Source organism: Lycorma delicatula, chromosome 3, assembly GCF_047948215.1.
Source record: "Lycorma delicatula isolate Av1 chromosome 3, ASM4794821v1, whole genome shotgun sequence".
NCBI classification, from domain to species: Eukaryota; Metazoa; Arthropoda; class Insecta; order Hemiptera; family Fulgoridae; genus Lycorma; species Lycorma delicatula.
The window spans coordinates 13,833,473-13,846,999 of NC_134457.1; the positions used below are offsets into that span (position 1 = coordinate 13,833,473).

The 13,527-nt window shown below is 31.4% G+C and overlaps 1 long non-coding RNA gene across 4 annotated transcripts in view; it reads right to left on the minus strand.

Moving 5' to 3' along the window:
- Positions 1-13,527, minus strand: part of LOC142321394 (uncharacterized) — a 203,617-nt gene that overhangs the window by 14,246 nt on the left and 175,844 nt on the right. For all 4 annotated transcript variants that reach the window (XR_012755617.1, XR_012755618.1, XR_012755616.1 and 1 more), the window contains exons 2-5: positions 8,519-8,670; positions 4,400-4,553; positions 3,925-4,097; positions 2,577-2,702 (exon numbers count right to left, since the gene is read on the minus strand). This is a non-coding gene — a long non-coding RNA (uncharacterized LOC142321394). The remainder of the gene's footprint in view (positions 1-2,576; positions 2,703-3,924; positions 4,098-4,399; positions 4,554-8,518; positions 8,671-13,527) is intronic.

The following is a 13,527-nucleotide window of genomic DNA, read 5'->3' on the forward strand; positions in this document are numbered from 1 at the left end:
TTTGGAGACTGGAATGCAAGCATCGTAAAAGGCAAGGTAGGAAATACTGTAGGTGAATATGGGCTGGGAAAAAGGAATGAAAGAGCGGACCGACTTATTCAGTTCTGCATGAAGTACAGCTTAGTAATTACAAACACCCTTTTTAAAAAGCATAATAGAAGAATATATACATGAAAAAAGCTGGGCAATACTGCAAGGTATCAGATAGATTATATCATGGTTAAACAAGATTTAGAAATCAACTCGTCAACTGCAAAGCATATTTAGGAGCAGACATTGATAGCGACCACAATTTAGTGATAATGAAATGTAGATTGGGGTTTAAAAAACCTGAAGAAAAGGTGTCAGATGAATCGGTAGAATTTAGAGAAGCTTGAGGAAGAGTAGGTAAATAAGATTTTTGAGGAGGACATCGAAAGAGGTCTGAATAAAAAAGATAAGTTAAAACATGCAGAAGAAGAATGGAAAAATGTTAAAAAGGGAATTCTTAAATCAGCAGAAGCGAATTTAGGCGGAACAAAGAAAATTTGTAGAAAACCTTGGATATCAGAGGATATATTGCAACTGATGGTTGAACGTAGAAAGTATAAGAATGCTAGTGACGAAGAATGTAAAAGGAACTATCCACAATTTAAGAAATACCATAAACAGGAAGTGCAAATTAGCAAAAGAGTAGCGGATTAAAGAAAAGTGTTCAGAAGTGGAAAGAGAAATGATCATCGGTAAAATAGACAGAGCATACAGGAATGACAAGGAGAATTTTGTAGTACATAAGTTAAAATCTAATAATGTGTTAAATAAAGATGGCACACCGATTTATACTATGAAAGAAAAGGTCAATAGGTGGGTGATATAAATTGAACAGTTATACGGAGAAAATGAATTAGAAACTGGTGTTATAGAGAAAGAAGAGGAAGTTAAAGAGGATGAAAAAAGAGATACAATACTGAGATCTGAATTTAATAGAACACTAAAAGATTTGAATGGCAGAAAGGCTCCTTTGATAGATGGGATACCTGCAGAATTACTGTGCAGTGCAGGTGAGGAAGTATATACAAACTGGTGTGAAATATTTATTAAAAAGGGAAAGTTCCATCAGACTTCAAAAAGAGTGTTATGACATGATATCAAAGAAAGTAGAATCAGATAGATGTGAACAGTACAGAACAATTAGCTTAACTACTCATGCATAAAAAATCTTAACTAGAATTCTGTACAGAAGAATGAGAGGAGAATGGAAGAAGTGTTAGGAGAAGGACATATTGGTTTCAGGAAAAGTATAGGGACAAGGGAAGCAATTTTAGTGCTCAGATTAATAGTAGAAGGAAGACCAAAAAAGCAAACCAACATACATGGCATTTATAGACTTACAAAAGGCATTTGATAACGTAGACTGGAATAAAATGTTCAGTATTTAAAAAAATTTAGGTTCTAGTATAGAGATACAAGAACAATTGCTAACATTTACAGGAACAAAACTGCAACAGTAATAATCGAAGAGCATAAGAAAGAAGCCCTAATAAAACAAGAGTCTGACAAGGATGGTCCCTATCCCTGTTACTTTTTAATCTTTACATAGAACTAGGAGTTAATGATGTTTAAGAACAATTTAGAATCCAGAGTAACAGTGTAAGGTGAAAAGATAAAGATGCTATGATTTGCTGATGATATAGTAATTCTAACTAAAAGTAAAAATTATTTAAAAGAAACAATGAATGGCATAGATCTTCATCCATGCCATTCATCCTATGCAAGAACTACCGCATACAAATAAACAAGAACAAAACGACAGTAATGAAATGTATTAGAAATAACTTAGGTAAACCACTGAATATAAAATTAGGAAGAGAAAAGATAGAAGGGGTAGAAGAATTTTGTTATTTGGGAAGTAGAATTACTAAAGATGGATGAAGCAGAAGCGACATAAAATGTCAAATAGTACAGGCAAAATGAGCTTTCAGTCAGAAATATAATTTGTTTACATCAAAAATTAATTTAGACAACAGGAAGACATTTTTGAAAGTATGTGTCTGGAGCATCGCTTTATATGGAAGTGAAACTTGGATGGATGATCAGAGTACTTGAAAAGAAAAGATTAGAAGCTTTTGAAATGCAGTGCTATAGAAGAATGTTGAAGATCAGATGGATGGATAAAGTGACAAATGAAGAGGTGTCATGGCAAATTGATGAAGAAAGAAGCATTTGGAAAAATAGTTAAAAGAAGAGACAAACTTATAGGCCACATCTTAAGGCATCCTGGAATAGTCGCTTTGATATTGGATGGACAGGTAGAAGGGAAAAACCCTGAAGGCAGGTAACATTTGGAATATGTAAAACAAATTGTTAGGGATGTAGGGGGCATACAAACATGAAACAACTGGCACTTGATTGGGAATCTTGGGAAGCTGCATTAAACCAGTCAAATAACTGAAGACAATTAAAAAACAATATTAAGAGAAATAAATTCAAGAGGACTGGATAATATTAATGAAAACTGAGAGATTATGACTTAGAATTAATATACAACACATTAGAAATGATGATCTTCATAGCGAAAATTAATTTTATATACTCACCAACACACATACGGACATCATTAACAGTAAAATTTGCCCTAGGTACTTGCAATACCAGCCCAGTTTTCTCTTTAAATAAAAGCGGTGTGTTGAATCCATGTCGCTGTAAGTAAGCTAAATTAAAATCTGTAAACATAAAAGAAATACATTAATTAGCACAATCATAGAAGCATTAAAATAAACAAGTATATTTAATTATTACAAAAGCAGTAGTAATAACTACATAGCTGAAATATACATTATATAAAAATGTGCCATATATGTTTTTTTATATTAAACAGCTACATCTACTTGTTGCGAGCAATGATATGCCATATGTTTCACAACTTTCACCGGTAGTAGTAAGGTAGCTTACTAAGTAACATATCATGTTTGGATGTATCGATTATTCTCTACCTGCTGCTCGCACACCATTTATTCAACGAATTCCAAAACTTCTAACTTAAACCCTACAGTGAAACTTTTCCATGAATTCACTTTACCAGCAACGCAGACACAATGCAAGAGAAACTCACTTTCCATAAAGTTGCTACTGTTCTAACCAAAGGTCTTGTCTTACTAGTAAAAAGAACTCGGGTAGTAGGATTGAAGCTGCCACTGTGTAAAGGTCGTCTCACCTTCTACCCCCTCCGTCAAATATCATACCATTGTTTTGCAAACATCTGAAAGTGTAAAATTTGTCCTTGGCCAACAACAAAGAAAATTCCCGAAGAACTGTTTTCCTAGAAATTACAGCCTGTCAAACTGACGGGTCTAACATTCACAAATTTTTTTTTCTAAAATTTGCCTGCAAAACTTGGAGGATCTTACAATCAAAGGGGTCTTATTTTTTAATAAATATATTTTGTATAAAAACATATTTATTTATGATTTGTTGAAATTATTTATTGAAAATTTTGAAATTTATTATGTACAAATGTGCAAATTCTGCAGTCCAGTAATAAATATGTTTTAATATAATTATATAATTTAATAACAACTGAAGATGTGGGATCCTGTGAAAATCGATTCTTGGAATTAATATAGTTTAGTATAACTTATCCATTTACTGTGTTTTGGTGGGTTATATTTTATTTTATTTTATTTAAATTTTATTAGCACAGTGGTCAATATGTTAATGAATTATTTGAATTTTCCAAAAAAAAATTATACATATATATATATACATTCAAAATATATAAGGTTAATAGAAAGAAACTAAGCACCAACAATACAATCAATTACTGATCCCACCACACTTGATGCAAAACTATTTAAAACCAAAATTTACTATAATCAACAAGAATCAGTGCATTTGAAAAAATTAATTCACACAAAAAAAAACTGAAGTTCATTTATGAATTTTTACCTTGAATGGAGAGCCAGGTATATGTTTGTCAGCAAATTTTATACTGACATCATAATCACCAGGTTCATTTGGTATGTATTCAACAGAACAAGATCCATCTCTATTATCCTTACAAGTCATTTTTGGTTCAGAAGGTCCTTCAATAGCTAAGCCTAAACCACCAGTACCAGCACCTATAAAAGAAACATCATTTGCAAACTAATAAATCAAACTAAAAAGACAGGTATTTACAAAATAATAGGCTAAAGAATATATACAAGAAAAAAATATATAATATAATAACAATTAAAATTAAATTAATATAAAATAATTTGACCTAATTTGAGGACATACAGAATATTTTTTTAACATAACATGTAAAATGAATGTGATGTTAAACATTTATAAAGCTTATTAAGAAGAAATAAATCATCATTTATAAATACTGAAAAACATTATCCATTCAGTTAAAACATTAAGATGAAAGTTTAGTTACCTTTTGTTTCGTCAGTAAACGTATTTGCTTTGTTCACAATGCCTCTGTCCAAATGCTCTGCACTTGCTGGGGTCACATCCTCTTCTTACATTTACAACAAATGGAGAACCAGGAATCGCAAGACCATCATATAGAATATCAATAGTATGTCGACCTAAAATGAAAAAGCTGTATCAAAAAATGAAATTATTTCAAAACAAAAAATAAAATACACTGCAGTCAAAAGTAAATATTACAAAGAACTTTAACTTTTAAAAGATGCATATAAATGACCTTTCACTGTAGTGTAGAAAATAATGTTTTAACATATAGTTGTTCTTATGTAGGTAAGGCATTCAATGAAGGGATGCCTCCCACCAATTACAGTGGCCAACAAGATTCTTGTCTCACGAGTACCAGTAGGTGTACTTAAAATGGTTTTTTAAACTGTTTTCAAATATGTAGTCGGAATTTCTCCATCGCTTACAGATTTTTGTTATTTTAATTTTTTTTAAATATTTTAAAACATTTTTTCGTCCATTTGTCTATTGTCAAGTAAAAGCTCCTAGAACATTGTAAATATGATGGGACCAAATGAGCTAACTCAAAGATTAGTGTTGCTACTGTTGTGTAGGTTCAGATGTGTACAGACATGTACATACGTGATCTATTGTAGCCCACATTCATCAGAACAATGCCAGTTGTGAGATAGTAGTGAACCAGTAAACACGTCATTTCATATATCTGAATTATTGTGTATTACGTATTTACAACTTTATTTCTTTTAATTAGATGTTAGTTACAAAATGCCTAAGTTTGTTTAAATCATCCTAACAATTTTTGTTATGTATATGGTGAAGTGACACTCAAGTAAGGTGGAAAACTTACTCCAATAGTAAAAAAGTGTTGTGAACTTTATTTTGGGTGTAAAGTCGGGGAACAAACAAGAGCCTGGGCCCCACATATCTATTATTTATTGTGTTGTAGGCTTCTCACTGCATGAAAAATGGCACAGGCCACATGCCATTTACTATCCCTATGATTTGGAGAGAACCCAAAGATCACTCTTCTGACTGTTATTTCTGCTTAATAAATATTAAAGGGATTACGTCAAAATCAAAACATACAGTGGTGTACCCTAACTTGTAATCTGCAATAAGACCAGTTGGACACTGGAAAGAATTGCCCATAGTAAAACCTCCAGAGCATGTGACATTAGATGAAGTGAGCTCAGAGTCTGATGGAAGTAAGGAAGAAAAAGAAACAGATTCTGGTGATACAATTTTTAAACAAAGCAGTTCATCTGAGCCTCATTTACTGACTCAAGAAAATCTTAACGATCTCATACAAGATTAAAAATTATCCAAAAAACAGTCTGAAATGCTTGCTTCCCAGCTAAAAGGATGGAATCTTCTTCAAAAGAATACAAAGATATGTACTTACCGTAATCGTTATTCTGAATTTAAAGACTATTTTTCTGAAGAAAATGGCTTAGTGTTTTATAATGACATTTCTTTTCTTATGGAGACACTTTGTAATGAACATAAACCAACAGAATGGCACTTGTTCACCGATTACTCTAGAGTTAGCTTAAAAGTTGTGTTTCTGCATAATGGCAACAAATTCCCATAGTATCTGCGGCTAACTCTGCTAGTATGAAAGAAACATATGAAAACTTTAAATTTATATTGGAAAAGCTTCAATATCCAGTGTATGAATGGAATATTTGTGGTGATTTGAAGGTAATTGCACTTATTCTTGGTCTGCAGCTCGGTTACACAAAGTACTGCTGTTTTTTGTGTAAATGGGATAGTAGGGACAGAAAAAACCATTTCCTTAGAAAAAAAAAGTGGCCTAAACGCGAATCACTCATTCCTGAACAGAAAGATGTGAAACATGACCCATTGTGTAATCTTAAAAATGTGTATCTACCAACGTTACACATCAAACTAAGATTAATGAAGAATTTTGTCAAGGACATGGACAATACTCGTGGTTTCATGTACTTAAAACAGAAGTTTCCTAAAATTAGTGATATAAAAATTAAAGGAGGAATATTTGTGGGTCCACAAATATGACCACTAATGCATGATGAAAAGTTTGAGGAAATATTGAATCCACCAGAGAAAACAGATTGGCAAACATTCAAAAATGTTACTCAAGAGTTTTTTGGGAAATCGAAAGGAGGAAAATTACCGTGATACTGTCAATGATCTTTTAAAAATTTGGGTTATAATATGTTCGTAAAGGCACACTTCCTGCACTTACACCTAGATTTCTTCCCAGAAAATCTTGGCACAGTGAGCAATGAGAATGAGGTACACTTTCATCAGATTTCAGCTATGGAAAAGATGTATCAAGGAAAATGGAATCCTAATATGCTGGCCGATTATTGTTGGACCATCAAGAGGAATGCTGCACAATCAAAATATAGCAGAAAATCATCATTTCTTACTTTCTAGATGAGTCAAATATTTGAATATTGTGTAATTAAGAATGCAAAAAGTATTAAAATGTTTGAAATTATAGATGCCTGTTTCTCAGAAACCTTGTGTAATGGGAAAAAACTGATATCAGATTTAAATTCAATAGAAAAAATACTATTAGAAATACATATTTTTCTTCCTAGGGACAAAAAAAAATTACTTTTTATTCCCCAATGTTATTACTTAAATATGAAGAGTTAGGAAATCTAAAATTTTTGACATGAGTTGAGTAAAAAGAGTAACAAAGGAGGGTAAGTGAGAATAACTAAAAAAAAGAGATTCTAACATAATTTTTCATACGAATTTAGATTATAAAAGAGCTCAGTCACCACAGATTTATTTTTATTAGATAATCCGTTGAAAGAACAACAAATTTTTCATTGTTTTTCTTGAAGGAGATAAATTTTAAACAGTTGATAACTTTAAATATGGTAGTTCCAAACAAAACAATTTTAATGGCAAACCAAGACAAATTTACACTGAATAGACACTTTCATCATAACACTTTCAGAAACTCTTCTGACCTTCCAAGGACATCAAGAAGTTGACAAATATAATAAATTGATTTAGCACAAATAACAAAATGAATTTATCAAATTATTGTAACAAATACACAGATCACTTCCTCATGTCCCTGTGCATGTGTAAATTGTATGGCCACAGCAAATAAAAATCACCTTGCACGCCTTATCTAACATAAGTAAAATATTCAAAAATAACAAAATTAAAACAACAGAAAATTTGACTTTTCTCTCCATGTAAAGAAAAGTGTTACTAAAACACAAAATTAATGGATGTTTTTTTTTCTCTTTAAAAACACAATTATGTTCCTCTACAATGAATGACAGAATAAATATGATTTTATAAAAATTAGCAATAAAAACACTTTAGAAAGAAACTTATTCAACAATCACACAAATAAATCTTTGCAAATAAACATTGTCATGTATACAAAGTTACATATTTTTATGGTTTCTCTTGAACCCTTATGATGACAGTAGAAATTTCAGAAACAATTTTTTATTCATTTAATGGTGGTTTTGAAAAGTTGTAATGACAACTTTGAATCTTTTCTATTAACAGGCAGCATTTTTAAAATTATATAAATAATGTAAGCATACCTTTTTACACACCTATGCTTCAATCAGAAATGTTTATTATGTACATCAGAATATGCAGTTAATTAAATAATACTGTGAATATTAGTCTAATTAAACGCATTATGTAAACAATAAAACATTAAAACCAAAATGAGAAAGGTGATTGAAATAAATTTGTTATTTTGATTTTAAAAAATAAAAAAGAGATAATGAAATCAAAAGTAAAGTAAAAACAGTAAACAATATTTTATGCTAACAAATGCATTCCTGAACTTGTACTAATATATTCTAAGAAATCCAACGAAAAGGTAATCTATCACTTACATTTACAGAAAATACTGCCAATTAATGGAAACGGTTCTCAAGTTTTTTTTAAATACCTAATTTCATTAATTTACTCTTTTTTATATATTTCATTCTATTATTTAAATGTAGACAAACCTAACAATAGACTGGTTATATTATTCAGTTAACTTCACCCTTTTAGAAAACCTTGAACATTAACTAATTTTTATAACTGTTAAAAAATTCACTTAATATAGTAGAACCAATACCTTCTTCAAATGGTGTATAACAACCGATTCAGTATGTTCCATCAGCAAGTGAAGTAATATGGTTTTCTGTGAGAGACCGAGATGGATTGGTTATAGTACATGTCACTTTACGATTTTCTACTTTTCCAATTGCACCAGAATCCACCAGACACCTGTAACAGAAGAACTTAATAATGTATTATACATAAAAAATTAACTATTTTATTTATTTTATTTCATTTGATTATATTATTTTAGACTAGAACCTAAATGTACCTCCTACAGTAAAATAGTATTTTTTCTGTAACTGCAAATTCTGATAATTATCAGAGATCATACTACCTTCAGGTGTTTTTCACGTCTTGAAAAAAAAATTTAGATTAAATTGGAATAATTATGACTTTCTCATAGTTTACCTCACTGATTATAATAATTAAATTTTATTACATTTATATATCCTCAGTTCAATTATTAAGTTATTAAACTTAATTTATTAAACTTAATAAAGCGACACTCCAAACTTACACTTTCAAAAATCTTTTCCTGACATTTAAATTAATTTCTGATGTAAACAAATTATATTTCTTACTGAAGGCTCGTTTAGCTTGTGCTATTTGGCATTTTATATCGCTCCTGCTTCGTCCATCTTTAGTAATTCTACTTCCCAAATAACAAAATTCTTCTACCTCCATAATCTTTTCTCCTCCTATTTTCACATTCAGTGGTTCATCTTTGTTATTTCTACTACATTTCATTACTTTTGTTTTGTTCTTGTTTATTTTCATGCGATAGTTCTTGCGTAGGACTTCATCTATGCCGTTCATTGTTTCTTCTAAATCCTTTTTACTCTGGGCTAGAATTACTATATCATCAGCCAATCGTAGCATCTTTATCTTTTCACCTTGTACTGTTACTCCGAATCTAAATTGTTCTTTAACATCATTAACTGCTAGTTCCATGTAAAGATTAAAAAGTAACGGAGATAGGGAACATCCTTGTCGGACTCCCTTTCTTATTACGGCTTCTTTCTTATGTTCTTCAATTGTTACTGTTGCTGTTTGGTTCCTGTACATGTTAGCAATTGTTCTTCTATCTCTGTATTTGAACCCTAATTTTTTTAAAATGCTGAACATTTTATTGCAGTCTACGTTATCGAATGCCTTTTCTAGGTCTATAAACGCCAAGTATGTTGGTTTGTTTTTCTTTAATCTTCCTTCTACTATTAATCTGAGGCCTAAAATTGCTTCCCTTGTCCCTATACTATTCCTGAAACCAAATTGGTCTTCTAACACTTCTTCCACTCTCCTCTCAATTCTTCTGTATAGAATTCTAGTTAAGATTTTTGATGCATGACTAGTTAAACTAATTGTTCTGTATTCTTCACATTTATCTGCCCCTGCTTTCTTTGGTATCATGACTATAACACTCTTTTTGGAATCTAATGGAACAGATATACGATGTATATAATGTATATAATATATTATTATTAACTGATCAGAATACAAGATTTAATTGACTCATTTAAATAAACAGTCTTGGATGCTAAAGACAGTAACATCTTGAAACTTAAAAGCCAAGAGGAAAAATGGTCTGTCATTAACGGTGAGGCTTTATGGCGTAAACCATACTGCTGGAATGAATGTACGGGAATCAGTCGATTCATTCAACTACAGCCAACAAGTCTATTTTTTGTGAAGGTAGATTCTGCCGTTAGCTAAATTCTTGGTTGTGTCCATAACGATGTATAGACATCGATCGCAACGGTAATCGTGCAGCTAAAAGAAGAGTTGTTAGCGGCAAATTAATCAAGTCATAAGAGGGGAGTCCGTCCCTGACTTCTTTTAACTTTATTTTATTTTGTCAACTATAAGGCCAAATTTGATGTTTTAAATCTATGCGAGAGTAGTCTACGTACATTTGACTAGGGACTAATAGCCGTATGTACTCATTATCTATTTTATACCTAAATATAAGTTTTAAATATTTAGCTTTAACAGTAAAATGACTGCTAACTAAGATTACAATTAGCAACAGCTCCAAAGACTAGACTGCGGGTCTATATGCCATCATTAGGTAGCCTAAAGAGGTAGCAGAAGAAATATTAGTTAAAAAATAAAAATTGATTCATAAAATTTTAATCTTCCTCATCTAAAGTTGAAAACGATTTGTTTGTTTACGTCACTCATATGAAAGGCACAATTCTGTTCATACATTTTGTAAATTAAGCATAGTAAACGATATTAAAGAACAAACATTTTTTGATTTATTTATAACTGGAAAATAACAGATGTTTTTTTGTTGCAAACCCCAGAAATACATATATATGACAAATATCAGTACACGGGATCAAAATACTGTTAAGATTTTATCTGGAACCGATCAGAATAGATTACGTAATTGTAAAATTCTGTTTGAGTTCATTGTTCAAAGAACTTTTATAACTTTTATTCTATTAATCCACATATCAATTACATTCATTGTAATTTTCCTTATTATATAAGCCTTTTTTTAATATTTTATCAAAAATGTATTCATAATAGATCGTTAGAATTGAAGTAATATACTCGTGCTTGTAATGAACTACCGTGAAACATAATGTGTTTTTTCACTCCATTCTTTCTATATTCTCCTGAAGACGGGTGTAACAGGTGAAAGCCTTTCGATATATTTTATCGATAAGAGATTGTAGATTGTTGTTATTATTATATAATTTTTATTTATTTTTGCAGGGAAAAAGGATGGATATCATCAGATGTGGAAGAAATTTATAAATCATAAAGATTTATTATAATTAAAATTGTAATATTATCGTAATGTATAATTTGTTTTTACTATGTTATAAGCCTGTAATGTGAAATTTATCATAGACATAAATATTGTTAGGCTGTTCTTATCAAGGTTTTGCCACGGTTTCCCTTGATACAAGAGGGCAAATGCCGGAACAGTTCGTTTGGTTTTCCGTGGAATTTAATCTTTGATATCCTTATTCTCACCTAAAAATAATAAAAATAAATATTTATTTATAATTTTATTTTTTGTAGTTTTTTTTTCATTACCTGCTTAATGCCGAATTAATGTGACCTCATTAACCACTAAAAATTGAAATTTAGCTCAAATACTTTTTACTTCCTTTACTTCCTACAAGGAAGTAAAAGGATTAATTTTCTATCGGCTAGATGGCGTTCCGCCGTATTACACCGTGCTGCATTATACATCGGTTTCAAAACAAATGGAATGGAAGAGGAGGGCTGATCGCACGGCCACCAAGGAACCTAAACCCCCATTAGATTTCTTTTTGGGAGGGCATGCAAAAATCATTATACGGAGAAAATCCGCGACATCAACCATCTACAGGAGACAGTGCGACAGTAGCATACATTACAATCGACATTTTGACGAGTACGTGGGAAAAGCCGGATTACCGTCTGGACATTTGCAGGGCAACGAATGGACATACGAAGTACACCAACAAAAACTTCAAAATCTACCCGTTAAGGATAGACACTAATGTACAGTAAGTAAGTTAATATACCTTAAATATAATGCCGTTTAAATCATACTTGAAATCAAACAGTTCTGATATAAACCCTCTGTATGTATATTTATTTGCGAGTAAAATCATATTTCTATGGTTTACATAATTTTTCCATATGCAACAGACATCCACATGTGGATCTAACTTACGAGGGATATCTCTAAAGTAAATTTAAAGTAAAGTTTTAAGCGATTCCACGGAACATTTTGCCGATAGGTTATATATACTAAATACAATTCGATGCTGTGTTAATAAATTGTACTAAATCGCCCGCGGTTATGTTTTTTTAGTATTAATACAATTTTTAACTGATTTTAATTTTTTTGTTTTTCATTTAATTAAATATTTTGTGACACTCATTGTCATGAATTTATCACGGTTATGCATTTATCATGATTTTCCTTGATCTATCCAGGAAAATCTTGAGCGGTTCTTTTACTTTCCCGTCTAAATAACGCTATAGTAGAGCTGCAGCTCTAGAAGGAAAAGTATCGTAATTTGTCCATTTGGACATATGCAGTTTTCGCTGGATCTTGACGTTTTCGCATCTACGGAACCCAAAAACCGGATGGAAATTTTCCTAATGTTAACGTTCGTATGTACGAGTGTGTGAGTTCGGGGTTGGCCTTTAAATCGTCTTATATCACCGGATCAACTGGACCGACTTTGACCAAACACGGTCAGATTACTTCTGTATATAGGGCATTGATGCGTTAAATTTTTAACTTAAAAACTCAAGGGGGCGAGGCTGTAGAGCAAGGGCACCCTCAGTATCTCCAGATTTCGCCTAATTAAAGTCGTATTTTTCTTAAAAATAAAAACATTTGCAAAATCGCACCTCCACCCCAAAAAATGCTCTAAACTACTGCTGTACGAGTATATTGTGACGTCACAGGTGAGCGGTAAAATTAAAAAAAATAATTCGGACTGGCTGGATCTCGAACGCGATTGCCTGGTTAATTCAGTACCTCGTGCGTTAAGCCTCACAGCTACAACAATCTGCCGACGGTATAAGCGAAATTTGTTCTGTGCAAGTTGTGAAATTACATTAGTTAGTACCGACTGTTGCCGCTAGTACCGTTACACCTGAGCGAATTAAATACGGTATGCGCGCGCGCTTTAGTTAGAATCATTGAATTAAGTAAACGAATAAATATTATATTTAAATAAAATGATAAATATTTTTAATTAAGTTGTGTGTGTAAGCCGTGCATCAGAATTAAAAATAATGACTAATTGAAGACTACAGAATAAGAAATTCACAGTCCACTTATTTTATTCTATTCCTGTAAAAAATTATATTTGATCTATATATTTTTATAATTTTTTTTTTTTGAAAAGCCAAGGCGCTACCACTAAGCTACGGAAATCAAGTAATTAATTTTATTTTTCACTTTTAGGTAGGTTCAGCTATTAATTACGTTTTGATTGTTTTGTTATACATTTACCATAACTAGGCGGCAATTCAACCCACGACTTACAGTGTGACAGGGGG